This window comes from Triticum urartu, chromosome 2 (assembly GCF_003073215.2).
Source record: "Triticum urartu cultivar G1812 chromosome 2, Tu2.1, whole genome shotgun sequence".
NCBI classification, from domain to species: domain Eukaryota; kingdom Viridiplantae; phylum Streptophyta; class Magnoliopsida; order Poales; family Poaceae; genus Triticum; species Triticum urartu.
The window spans coordinates 490887981-490901247 of record NC_053023.1 but is presented as its reverse complement, the minus strand read 5'-3'; positions in this window follow the sequence as shown (position 1 = coordinate 490901247).

Sequence of the window (13267 nt, the reverse complement as noted above, 5' to 3'; positions counted from 1 at the left end):
AGCAAGTGGGCAGCCCTTGGCAAGAAAGCGCTCAAGCTCCAGCCTATATATCTTTTTTATACTACTAGTACTGGAGGTGGAGTAGTGGTAGAGTAGTTTATTTTCTCTGCGTACAGTACCAGTTAGTCGTGCTTCAAAACTGATCGGCACGCCATTAAAAAAATAAAGGTCGATAACTAATGCGGCACCTCGGGCCAACGCGGCCAGATCGCATTTTTCATGAGAAATTACACACCATGTTTCGTTGACATGTGGTCCCGATCCAACATATCAGTGAGACGACGGCGAGTAGTAGGAGTATTTCCGAACGGACGTGTAGGCTGGGGCGCCTCTTCGTGAACCGTGGCAAACTCGCAACCATCCACCGACTCTTCACCTTTCCCTCTCGATTTGGAACCGTTGTCGCACGCTCTTCCTCTCCCTCCTCCATTTTCCTTCAGCCCTTCACCCTTTCTTTTGCCATTGTTCGATCGTCTTCTCCATGGAGGGAACAGGCCGGAAACGACCCCGTTATTCTTGCCCCGATCTGAAATATGACGTGGTGGAGGAACTCATTGATCGGTGCGACGTCATCACCTTGGCTAGCATGGCAGGTTCGTTCAAACCATTCTCGACTCAACTAATAACATCATTACAAAGAACCCAAGAGTCAAGGAGCGGTTTGATCTCCCCTATCTTCTTCGCCGTGACCCTGATGACTGGTGCCGGCACGACGGAGGCCTCGCCCTGTGCCAGTTGATGACGCTTGATAATGATACGTATGATGTTAAGATGCCATCGCTTGAGGGCAAGGCTTGGGCGGGCGCAAATGGAGATTGGGTTGTTTACATTGGGTCCAACTATGAGTGGGAACTTGTGGATGTGTACACTCGTGACCCGATTCTGCTTCCAAAAATCTCAGCAGACTGCCCAGAGGTTGAGCACACCGTATTGTACGCATGTTCAAATACGATCATGGTGACTGTCTTCTATGAAAGATAGCAATTTGTCGAGTTCCCAACCGCTCTTGGAATTACAACAACTATCAAGTTGTTGCTATCTTCGACAAGCTTGTTGCCGTCCTTCGTGGTTCGACTCGATGGATATTGCTCAAAAATCAGTTTCTGTACACGGATGAGTACTGTGATGCAATTCAATACGAGGGCCTTGTGTTTGCTGCCACCACTCGTGGCACTGTTTTTGCATGGGATCCTCATAGTTTCGGTACGTTTGTCTTCCACCGTAATTATAATTGTTTCATCCACATGCATGCGGGTTAGCAAGTTTCCCTTTACTAATTAACCTTCTTCTTGTGTTTCCAAGGTCCTGTGAACATCCCACCACCTATACTTGAAATTTTTTATAACCAAGGGGGAGATGACGATGGTGATGATCACGATCATGAGGACGAGCAGAACCCATATACTCAGTGGCGCCTGGCAACTAATTCCGATGGATCACCTCTTCTTGTGTGTATACAGCCCACTGATGATGTTACTACTAAGGAAGCAGGTGTAGTCTCCCATGGTCGCGCTCTCCGGACCTATTCCAACACCCGTTGCATGGTATTCGGGATGGATACTAGTGTGCTAGCGCCAACTCCTTCTCCCTGGTACAGAATTGATAGTCTTGGAGAAAACTTGCTCTTCCTTGGACAAAACTATCCTATGATGGTGAAAGGCGATCCAATTGCTGTTGACACAACGTTAACAGTACCATTTATGAGAAGCAACTGTGTCTATACCTCGGACATTTGGGTTGTTCCCTACCCTGGTACTGATATAGTAGGCCGCTTCAGCCTGGATGATCAGTCCTGCGTTGGTTTCCAGATTGACAATCAATGGCCCGTCCCATAGAATCACTTGTGGTTCAAAGCAAGCGTTTCCAATGCCGAGGAATGGTTGAGTTGAAGTTCATTTCATTGCTTGTTATTTGTTGTGTGGTGAAAACTTTAGTATTTATAATGTATCCTCGTTGTCGATGTGGGTTGATGACCTGCTGTATGTAATAAAATGATATGCATCTGATAAACTTACTAAATTTATGAATGGCTTTCGAGTCGCTTCTCTAAATTTGTACTAGCTTGACATGTTTCGTGCGTCGGGCGGGTGTTTTTACTGTAGCCATATGTTAATGTGTTCGCTGTACGTAACCAGCACCTCTAATCCTTGATACTAGTACTATATAGTAGGAGTAAGTAGTAGGAGTAGTAGGGTGGCATGTGCCAGAACAAGCATTCACATCCAGGAGTACGGCACACGCCACCACCAAGACATCCATCTGACACCATATTATTTCTTGGAGTCCGTGCTAGAGCAATCTCTTCAACCTCATCGTTTCTCTAACTTCAGCTATCGCGCGGCGGGCGAGGTGGGGGTTTGCCGATAGTCGATTTCCTTAACTGTGGTCCCACTTGTAAGGCCAACTCCAACGCACGACCCCAAACACACCTCTGTTTTGCACGAACTCCAATGATAATTTTGACTAGAAAAGCAAGACCAAAGAAAACAAGAACCACAAGAATACATTTTACTACTCCTGTAAGTTGGATTAGTGCCTTCTCGATGCATTCATTGTTGATCTGCGGAGGCTCGATCTTGCGTCTGTGCTAGCTAAAAGTGATATAACATCTACTAAATTGCGCTCTATCAATATATGGATGTACTCTTCTTCCCAATACAAAAACTTGCATCCATTCTACTCCCTCCGTTTCACAATACATGCCTTCTATTTGTCAAAATATATATGTATCTAGACATGTCTTAGTATATAGGTACATCCATTTTTGGACAAATGGAAGTCAAGTATTTTGGAACGGAGGGAGTACACAATAAAAATTTTAAGTTAGCACAACTAGTCTAATCCGAGAGCAAAACCGAAGATTTGGTCGGGTTCTTCCTCCTTTTGCCGACACGTGGGACATCCAGCATCCAGGTCGTGTCATGAAAGAAAATAGAGTGGTAGTTGAAGCCACGAGATGTGCATCTTGGGTTAAACTGTAAATAGGATCTTACTACTCTTGAGTAACTCCAAAAGCGGCCACCGAAGATCTTTATTGGATTTGTTTTTCATCACCAGCATGTCGAGGTGAAAGATGTGCAGGTTCAGTGGGTCCTCTTGCGTTTTCACTGACATGTGGGGCTGCATGTGAGCAAACAGATGATGGGCTCCGCGCGTCCGCTGGCTGGCTGAGAAGAGAGATAGAGGAGGGCTGAGCACGGACTGCAGGAAATTTGTTCTACGTACCTTGATATAGGCTCGATATAGTGGGGTGGCATGGGCCATAACTAGCATTCACGTCTAGCAGTACGGCACACGCCACCCACACGAGTCCCATCCGACACCAATTTTCTTGGAGTCCGTGCTACAACCATCTCTTGTCCCTCCTGTTTTCTCAGCCATCGCGCGGTGGGCGGGGTGGGGGTTTGCCGATAGTCGGTTTGCTCAACTGCGGTCCCACTTGTAAGTGAAAATGCAACACCGCACGCATTCCCGCTTGAGCGGCGTGCCAGACCAACCGTGTGGGGGTGCGACGCGAACACGGCAGGATTTTCCTTTTGAACTCATAACTTGTAAAATTTGGTTCTACTCCATGGCGCGACCGATAGATAGAAAATAATGATTTTTCCTAGAGTAATGAGAAGTTTGGTTCTGGCGCCGTTCATGCATCGAGTACGTACAAAAATTATGAAGTTGATGCGAAAGGTAAGATAATTACTGTAGTATCATATACTACTACATGGATTTGACAGAAAGATAAAAATACATACGGATCCATCAATGTTCAACGACATCCTCGCGCCCTAGTGCACCGGGTTACCAACCGACGTGTGAGGAGTAGCGGCGTTGGCGGCGAGCTCAACGTGCTTCTGAACAGTGTCGTCCAAGGTTGCCCTACGCTCCAAGAAGGCCAGCGTCCTATCATCCTCCTCTTGCATGTAGTAGTCCTTGTGGACGATTTGCGTGTAGACGTGGGTGATTATGTCGATGGTGTCTTGCTGTGCCAGGCGCTGCGCGGCGAGCGCGACCTCGAGGTGGACATTCTCCGGCACGACGGCGGGCAGTCGTAGGGCCACCAGTGCGTCGAAGAGGTTGTTACCATAGTGGCCGTTGAGGGTGGCGGGCATCGCAGAGCCTGGGCGCGTCGGCTGGAGGCTTACATCAAAGTCGTCCGAAAGCTTCTTGATGATGGTGAATTTGTCGAGGAAACCAACGAGGACCTCATCGAACAAGGAGACGAAGCTGTCTTCCAAGCGGCCCCTCGCCCTGGCGGCCTCAAGGAATACTACTTGGAGACGTTCCTCGTTGCCGAGCCGCAGGCCGACGTCGTGGACCATCTGGCACAGCCGGCTGATGCTCGCGCTCATCGCCTCCATGGGTCTAGCGTAGCTTCTAGTCAACTGATCTTGTGATTCGAGTGATCACTCAGCCCTTGGTTAGCGTGCGTAGGTGCGTAGTATTTCATACTACTCCTCGGCCCTCTACTGCACCTGCCTTTGGCTGTATGATAGGTGGGCCAGCCATCCCCTAGGGCCATGTGTCATTCACCCAAAGGCAGTTGCTATAAGTCAATGAAGATGCATCCCCCTCCGTGCTGGTGTAGTATAGTCATCTCACCGGACCTCTAGTTGGGGCCAAACGAGAGAAGTTTGATCTTTACTGGTTTATTGGTCCCCTTTGCATTTTGCGCCAAGTTTTGACCTTTGATTTAACTAATAAAATGTTAATGCATGTAAACAAAAATGTTGTGTAAGTCACCTTACGAGAACCAAATAATCCCAAAATACTTAGGCACGGTGCATTAACTCCCTCCTTGTTTCTTATTTCGTGACATATCAACCAATGAGAGATGTGGGCCGTGCATGCTTTCAATGACTTGAGACTACCAAACATGACATGCAGTGTTTAGTTCATTGCATGTAATCCTATTAGTACTCTAGTTAGGAGTAGCAAAAAAAACATTAAGTTCTCTCGCCGATAGGAATAAAACACCATGTATTTATTTACAGAGGGAGTAGTACATTTTTGGTGACATGCATTACTAGATATTGCTAGTCAAATACTAAAATCCAGATGGATGTGGTAGTACTCCTAAATCCAGACGGTGGTGCTACTAGTACTACTGGTAGTACTACCAATGTAGTAGTAGGAGTACTAGCAATGTACTACCCGTTGGTCAAATTATTACGTGCTGCTCCTCACAGTGAAGTGACAAGACCCTGCGCCGGAGATGACACCTGAGTATAGGCGCCGTGTTCGGCATACCATAGTTGGCTTCACCGTCTGGAGACACTATCATCATGGCTGTAGAGCTAGCCTGCTTACAACTAGCCCTGTTCGACATAATTTCCCGTGCGTAGATGCCCGTGCATTACACGGAACACCAAGATTGGGGGTGGACGGCTCCGGCAGCGGCCATCGCGCCAGATTTTTCCACGGCCTTCTACTCCTAGATGTGGTGGGGAGGAGATGAGGCTGATTGTGAGAGACAAGGAGTTGTTTGTAAATAGGGAACAAGTGCGGGCATCTTTTTGCAAAAATGGAGAAGCTTGGTTTGTATGCGTCAGATCTAGATCCGACGGCTATTGGTGAAAGATGGGAGGCACAACATCATCACCAACTCAGGACCTGTTTGATTCGCAGGATTTTGGAAACGCAGGAATAGGACACGGCAATATTACAAGTTTCAAACTGATATTACAGATGTTAGGAGTAATGCTGCACCTACAAAGAGGGAATTACTAGGAAGTTTACATAAGAACTTTCGTTACTTTAGGTGGATGCAGCATTATCGTACAAACTAAAATCCACCGCCCTGACAAGTCACTAATGGGCAAATAAGTTTTTGAGTCTCTGGCCAGTTGATGTTTCAAAAACAAATTCAGCTTCTGCGGAGACTTTTTCATTTAGGCTTAGACGCTTGCGGTGATCAGCACGCCATTTATTATTGCGCCAGAGAATGCCAAACCTCATTACCTTGAGCACACTTGCCTCCAGAACAAAGAACCTGGCCAATTTAATCTCAGATGTGCTGCCTCGGTAGTCGATCAAATCAATTCCTGTAAGATGGAGATCAAGGCATTCGGTGAGATTGTTATAGTGCAGCACATTTTTCACTTTCGGGTCTTTTTTTATCTGCAAAAGAAGAGAACATATTAGAGAAGCTGGTTGCATAAGATTGTTGTGTCATCAAGAGGTACCAATATCATTCGCTCATACGATACGGTTGGCTGGCTAGTGATATTTTTTCACTCACTCACTCTCTCTTTCTCTCTCTTTCTGTTTCCTCTCATTTAACTAGGAGCACGTGAAGAGCTTGGGCATTTGTTGCCTTCCACTATGTGGCCGATGCCATATTTCGCAAAAGTATGCCACATAACACGCATCGATGTCAAATCAAAAGATTTTGGCACCACTCTCGCGATGTGAGAGAGTTGGCACCGATGTGCACACAGACCCACATGTATAAACAAATCAATCAAACTAACTACACCAGCCTCTCACTCTCCCAAACAAGTGTTTTTTTATTGCCTTAGTCCTCTCTCTCTCCCACGCAGTATTTTTTCATTGTGTGAGTTAATTTGGCACCGGAGCAAAGTAGGTGATCCAGATTGGGACACCAGGTGAGCAATGGAGGGGCATCGGTGCCAAATGCATCACAAGCGAATTTGGCACATGTTTTGGCCTACATAGCCAACTTTTGTAATACTACCTCGTATTTAGTATAAAATTTTGACCATAGATTTACCTAAGAAAATGCCAATGTATGTCACTAAAAATTACACCATTTGAAATTATGTTCAAATACGAATCCAACAATATAGTTCTTAGTGACATGCATTAACATTTTGTCAGTTAAATCTATGGTCAAATTTTGATACTACAAAATTGGAAGAGTAAACCAGGACGGAGGTAGTACTTGCTCTTAGGGTAACCATAGAGTTACTGGAGTAGTCTAAGTTACTTTCCACTATGACTAGCCTAGGCTACTATAGTAGTACAGTATAAAAACGATGCAGGTGATCACGTGAGAAAAAATACTAAAAACATTTCTTTCGGTGCAGTGCGTAGATGCAGTTTTGAACACTACACTTGTCATCGTAATTTGGTTTCAACTTACTAGCGTGCGGGGTGCTACCCCGAGTGGTTTCAACTTTGTTTACTTCACCACGTGTTAGATGGGCCTCTAGTTTACTTATTTTCACCCACTGCCATATGGGCCAGCACACGAAGATATAGAACACGAGCTGACAAGGCAACATGTGGATTGGTTGACCGGTCAACTAAACAATATATGGAGCTATACGCTGACACAGTGAGCGTATAATCCATCGGTATAGAGAGTTCGAGTGAGAGGGGAGGCCCGTGAGAGATAGCAGAGAGAGAGAGAGAGAAAGAGCTACTCCCTCCGTTAGATAATGTAGTTCCAACATTTTTTTAAGTCAAACTTTTGAAACTTTTACCAAGTTTATAAACAAATTACTTATATCTACCATACCAAAGATAAATGATAGTATGAAGTAAGTACACGTTGTGATGAATCTAATGATCATTCCAGATGTAAATGTTTTTCTCCACATATACCTGGTCAAACATTTCTGAGGTTTGACTTTTCAAAACATCCATATGCTTATGGACGTGACAGAGTCCATAACAAGAGAGAGAGAGAGAGTGAGTGAGTGAGTGAAAAAAGTGTGTGTGCGTGTGTGAAAGAGACATGGACAACACACGATAAAATTAGAGAAAAAGCGTGCGTGTCTTATGCAAACATATCACACATGCATCTTCGACAACGGAGGCAAGGTGAGGAGATAGTGTGTGGTTGTTTGGAACCGAGAGAGTAAGACCCCTAGCACGTGGCCAAGAGGGGTCTGACAAACAAGGGAGAGAGGTCGAGAGAGCCGTATGGAGAAAATGCAGACATGGAGAGGAGAGTGTGTATGTTTGTCATAGAGAGATCCCCTAGAGATCGTGATGGGACTACATGGGTGGGAGATCGAGTGACAAGGTGTGTGCGCGATAGAAGATGCCCTGAGAGATATCGAGATAGACGTATGGATGGAAGGAGACAATACGTGTGTTCCTGATGGCTAGTAAGAGATAATCATACTTAGGAGGGGGGAATGCTTGCGCCTATGATGGATTGGGGGATTATGTACTTAGGGGGGTGCGTGTCACATGGAGAGAGAACAAGGGTGGAGAGTGTTGGATGGGTCTATATGTATAGCGCGAGCGAGACATGTGTATGTGTGAACCAGGGAGATATAAGGCTAGTTTGGTCCTGAGCATCTTTTGCCTAGCCTGGGGTTGTGGCTGGATTTCATGCATGCCTGTTTGGTTGCTACCCTGTGAAAAAGAAAGCCCGCCTAGCCTGGGTTCCCTTGCACTTTAATTAGCCTGGCTGAACTCCAGACACTGCAAGTAGCCTGGCCCAGGCGACCGATTTCGAACACCTGGTCGTGCCTGGTAGTGTGGCCATGAGGCTAACAGCAACATGGATGGATATTAGCATTAAATAATTGATGCATGGATTGATTGATGGGACGTTGATGCTTTGCCTGGCCCAGACATGAACCAAACGCTTCAGCACCACACAAGCCTGTCCAGGCAGAAATATTTTACATCTCACGTCCACACCAGGCAGTACCGACCATCAAGGCATGAGGGTCAGGTCACGAACCAAACTGACCAATAAAGTTTGAGAGAGATTGAGGAGCCCTGATAAGGCTGAGTGGTGCGTCAGATAGCTGAGAGGGGGAAAGAGATATTCCATTTGCTCGATAATGCAGTGCATGTAAATTTTTTAGAAGTCAAACTTTGGAAACTTTGATCAGGTTTACACAAATGTTATTTATATCTACAATACCAAAGATACATCATACAAAACTACATCTCATGGTGAATCTAATGGTATATGTTTGCCATACTAGATGTAATTCTTTTTCTCCACGTACATGGTCAAACTTTGTGATGTTTGACTTTTCAATAAATCTATATGCTATGGACCGAGGAGAGTGTCTCAGTCGAGACAGATCAAGTACGTGTGAAGGAGAATGAGTAAGTGTGCAAAAAGAGTATGTGTGTGAAAGATAAAGTGACAACAAATGATAAATTAGAGAGAGTGTGTTTTTTTGTTTCTTATGCGAACATATCATGCATGCATCTCCGAGATGGAAAAGCGAGGCGAGGAGATACACGAAGATAGCTAGTGTGTGATTGTTTGCAACAAAGAGAGACACCCCTGTAGCACATGTCCAATAGAGGTGTGGCCAACAAGGAACAAAGGTCGAGAGGGACACATGGATGGCATGGACGCATGGGGAGGGAGAGAGGGTGTGTTTGTGATAGAGAGATCCCGTCGAGATCGTGAGGGGACTATATGGGTGGGAGATCGAGGGAGTGCGTGCGCGATAGAAAGATGCCCCGAGAGAAATCGAGATAGACCGTGCACATGTTTGTGATGGAGAATAAGATTAGCTAGTCATATACATATAGGGGGGACTACGTGTGCCTACAATTGAGTGAGAGACCATCATACTTGGCTAGATGGGCATGAGATTGTGTGTGTGCGCGTGTGAGATGGAGAGAGAACGAAGGGGAGAGATAGAGTTTTAGATGGGCCTATCGAGTGCGAGTGAGATATGCATGTGTATGTGTGACCCAGGTGGATGGAGAGTTTGAGAGAGGGGGGAAGAGCTCCGAGACGATATAGTGGTGCGTGAGAGAGTTATAGGCAAAGAGCCAAGGAATCTGTGTGCGTACGACAAGTGCACCCAAGATATCTAGCTTGGACTAGCTAGAGTATCATACATAGTGTGCGAGAGAGACCTATAGATGGTGTATATATGCATGTGAACTAGAAAGACCCCCCCCACACACACACACAAAGAGAGAGAGAGATGGAGAGAAAGGGAGAGGGATGAACAAGGTTTTTGTGTCGGATGCGTGCGACAGAATTGAAGATTGTCGGCGAGAGAGAGAGAGAGAGAGAGAACAGGAGTCCGGGAGAGGGGGAGGTCGCGTTTTATGCATCAAAGAATGATATAAACCATGTTTCGATATAAATTTGCATTCAAATATTTAAATTGGAGAACATGTTGTCCGCAATCCACACATGAACGGATATATGCGTATATCAAACAAGTTCATTAATTTGACTTTCAACATGTTCATGGAGTACTATAATACTGTACAACATGCTACTCGATTGAGGTGTTCAATTTTGGATTTAGTTCACTATTTTGACCTACTGAACGAGCTATTTCATTGAATCAAGATATTTCATTTTGGGTTTGATTCCCGTTTTTGAGTGGGTCAACTATTTGTCATATAGTAAATCGCTAGCAACGAGCATGTAAAAACACATTACTCCCGAGCATCATCTCTCCATCTAAAAAAGAAGTGGCAAGCTAATATTTCAAAATTTGATCCGAATCGACTTGGTAAGGTAGACGTGGATGCTCATTCTCCCAAAATTTGAATGAACCATTAAACATCCTCTCTGCTCGGTGGAATTCGCCCGAGCAAATAAATGGGAGACGCGAAATTACCGTCCTATGTGGGACACACATCAATTGGCCCATTGTACATCGAGGGTAGGTTCGTAACTTCATCCAAGCGCGCCTTCTCCTCGGCCGAAATGACATGTGTCGAATAATTCAAAAACCATGGTCGGCAAAACACGCTCTCCTCGCCCTAAATAGCTCGCGCCCACTATTTCAAAACACACTCTCCTCGCCCGAAATCGCTCGCGCCCACTATAGTTCAAAACACGCCCTCCTCGCCCGAAGTCGCTCCCGCCCAGAGAAGCAAAGTTACTCTACTATCCCCGACCCTCAATACACAGACCCAAGCCGAGAAGCCTATAGGCAAGGGTAGAACTGTAACTCCCCCTCACATTTTAGACAAATGCATCCGTAAGACATGGTTCCACTCCCCTCCCAATTTCCCCCGCCCGCCCCCATTCATACCTCGTGGGCACCAAATCACCTTCTCCCCGGGAAGATCCCTTCTCCCGAGCCGCGAAACCTCAGCCCCACCTCCATGGCGCCCCCACCGCACCAATTTCACAGCTGCCCTCCTCCCTAATGACGGAGACGCTGTCCATTTGCCATCGTGCACTGGGCCGTGTGCCTCTTACTCCGTGCTGCTGGTGCTGCCTCGACAACGGCCGCGTGAACCGTACCGGAGCCGATTCACCCCCACCGTTGTTCACAGCGCCGAAGCGGCTCCAACTTCGGATCCGTCTAGAGTCCTGATGCTGCTTCATCGTAGCCGTCGACCATCGCGACATCGCTCTTTCCCTGTCGTCGGTCGCCACCGCAACCGTGCCGGCCTCACCGACTCGGTAGCTGGACCTGCCTACTTCACCATGCCGCCAGATAGGTCGCACCCTCATCTCAAATCACTTTATTTAGGCGTTAGTTGTCTGAATTTTATTCTGGGCCAATCGATTTGCAATGGGAAGCAGCACCCCTCGAGGCGGCGGAGCTCCTAGGATGTCGGTTGGCTGGTGTCTAACGTAAGGGTGTGGGGCCGCAAGTTCGCCGCGGAAGCAGTGCTTAGATGGCTATATTTTAGAGTTGCATGGGTTGAAGGTACTGCCACCGCCGGATCTGGATGACGGGGAGTCTTTGTGGATTGGCCAGGGGGCGGCGCAACCACGACAGTGCGGTGGGGCGGGGAGCGGGGTTTTGGCTGGGGCCACGGACGGCGGAGGCAGGCTGCTCTGCCGTTGGTCGCTGGCTCTTCGGGGAAGATTCCGAACAGTGTCAGCCGGGAGGCACAAGACGGCCATCCATCCGGCATAGATCGGACAGTACCAAAATAAAATAAAATCGTGTGACCCCAATTTAGTCTTCAGTCAACAGACGTGTGACCACTCTCGTACCTTGCTGTTGATCTCTTAGTGTATTTCTTCAGATCAAAGAGATATGTCGTTCTTAACATTATGCATTCTCTGCATCTTCAGACACACCGTCTTCTGACTCACCGCAGCTGCTCCAACAAGGGAAGCATACAACAGAAGGGAGCTATAGTCCCCACTCAACAGTTCCCTGCATCGAATGCGCGTGCCCGACATGCACAGCCACAACAACTGCAGGGCCATAGACAAGTCAGCACATGATGCTCACTCCTATGGATGGCAGCCAGATAGGTTGTACCCTCATCTTACATGTGTGCAACATTTATGGCTTTGTTATTCATCTAAGCATGGAAAATAGATCATCACATTTCACTGTATATTCATGCTGATCTCTTACGGGTCTTGTTCAGGAGTTAACACTGTTCCATAGTTCAGCTAAGATACTTGTTCTTTAGGTAACACTGTTCCATAATTATCATCCATCGGCCAATGCTATCCCACAGGCTGGTGATTATAGTATTATACCACTTCTAGTATTTCCTATGTTGTTCTTTAATACTTTTGTGTGCCATCTCGTTAATCTCGAGTACAAATGATACATATTCTGTAGCTTTTATCTGTGTTCTCCCTTCAGTTTATGAGACCTGTTGCTGCTAGTTAACCCCAGTCCTACTATTTATGTCGTCTCCTACAGGCACTCATTACATAAATCTAACTACTAGTTTTCTTCCATGCATGTTAGATATAATTGCACACACTGATATATCCCCAAGAACCTCACGGAGCAATGTAAAGGCCAATAAACTTGATGTGAATGATACCTAGTATGATGGAACATGTAAAGGCAGTTCTTCAGAAGACTTGCAGAAAGATGATGAATCCTCTTCACCCCACAAGGTCCTTGCTCTAACTTGGCCTGTGATATGGGTACAACATGCATATAATGTCCTGGAGTGTATCTACTCTGTTGCAATGCCATGTTCTTAGCATGCTGATCATGCATGTAAATATGTCATGCCTTCCTGTTTTTCAGTACCTATTCCATTCATGATAACCTGTTTTCAAATTCAAGTACTGTCATTCTACTCTATCGCAATGCCATCTACTTAGTTTGGACATCATGGTTCTGAATATCTTATGCATTGTTATTCATCAGTATGTACTTCATCTGTCTACCATACCATGTTTTTTTACATTGAAGTGATGTTATAGTGCTCTGTTGCAATGCCATCTTATTTTCCCAATCATACACGTGTATGTTGCCTTAGTTATTTCTGTATGTATTCCGCTAGCATACAGTTTTACATTCAACTAGTGTTTTTTTGTTGTGTTGTCTTGTCGTATCCCTAGCTCTTACACCATACTCCCTCCCTCCAGATTACATGTTGCCGAAATGGATAAAAAAGGATGTATCTAGAACTG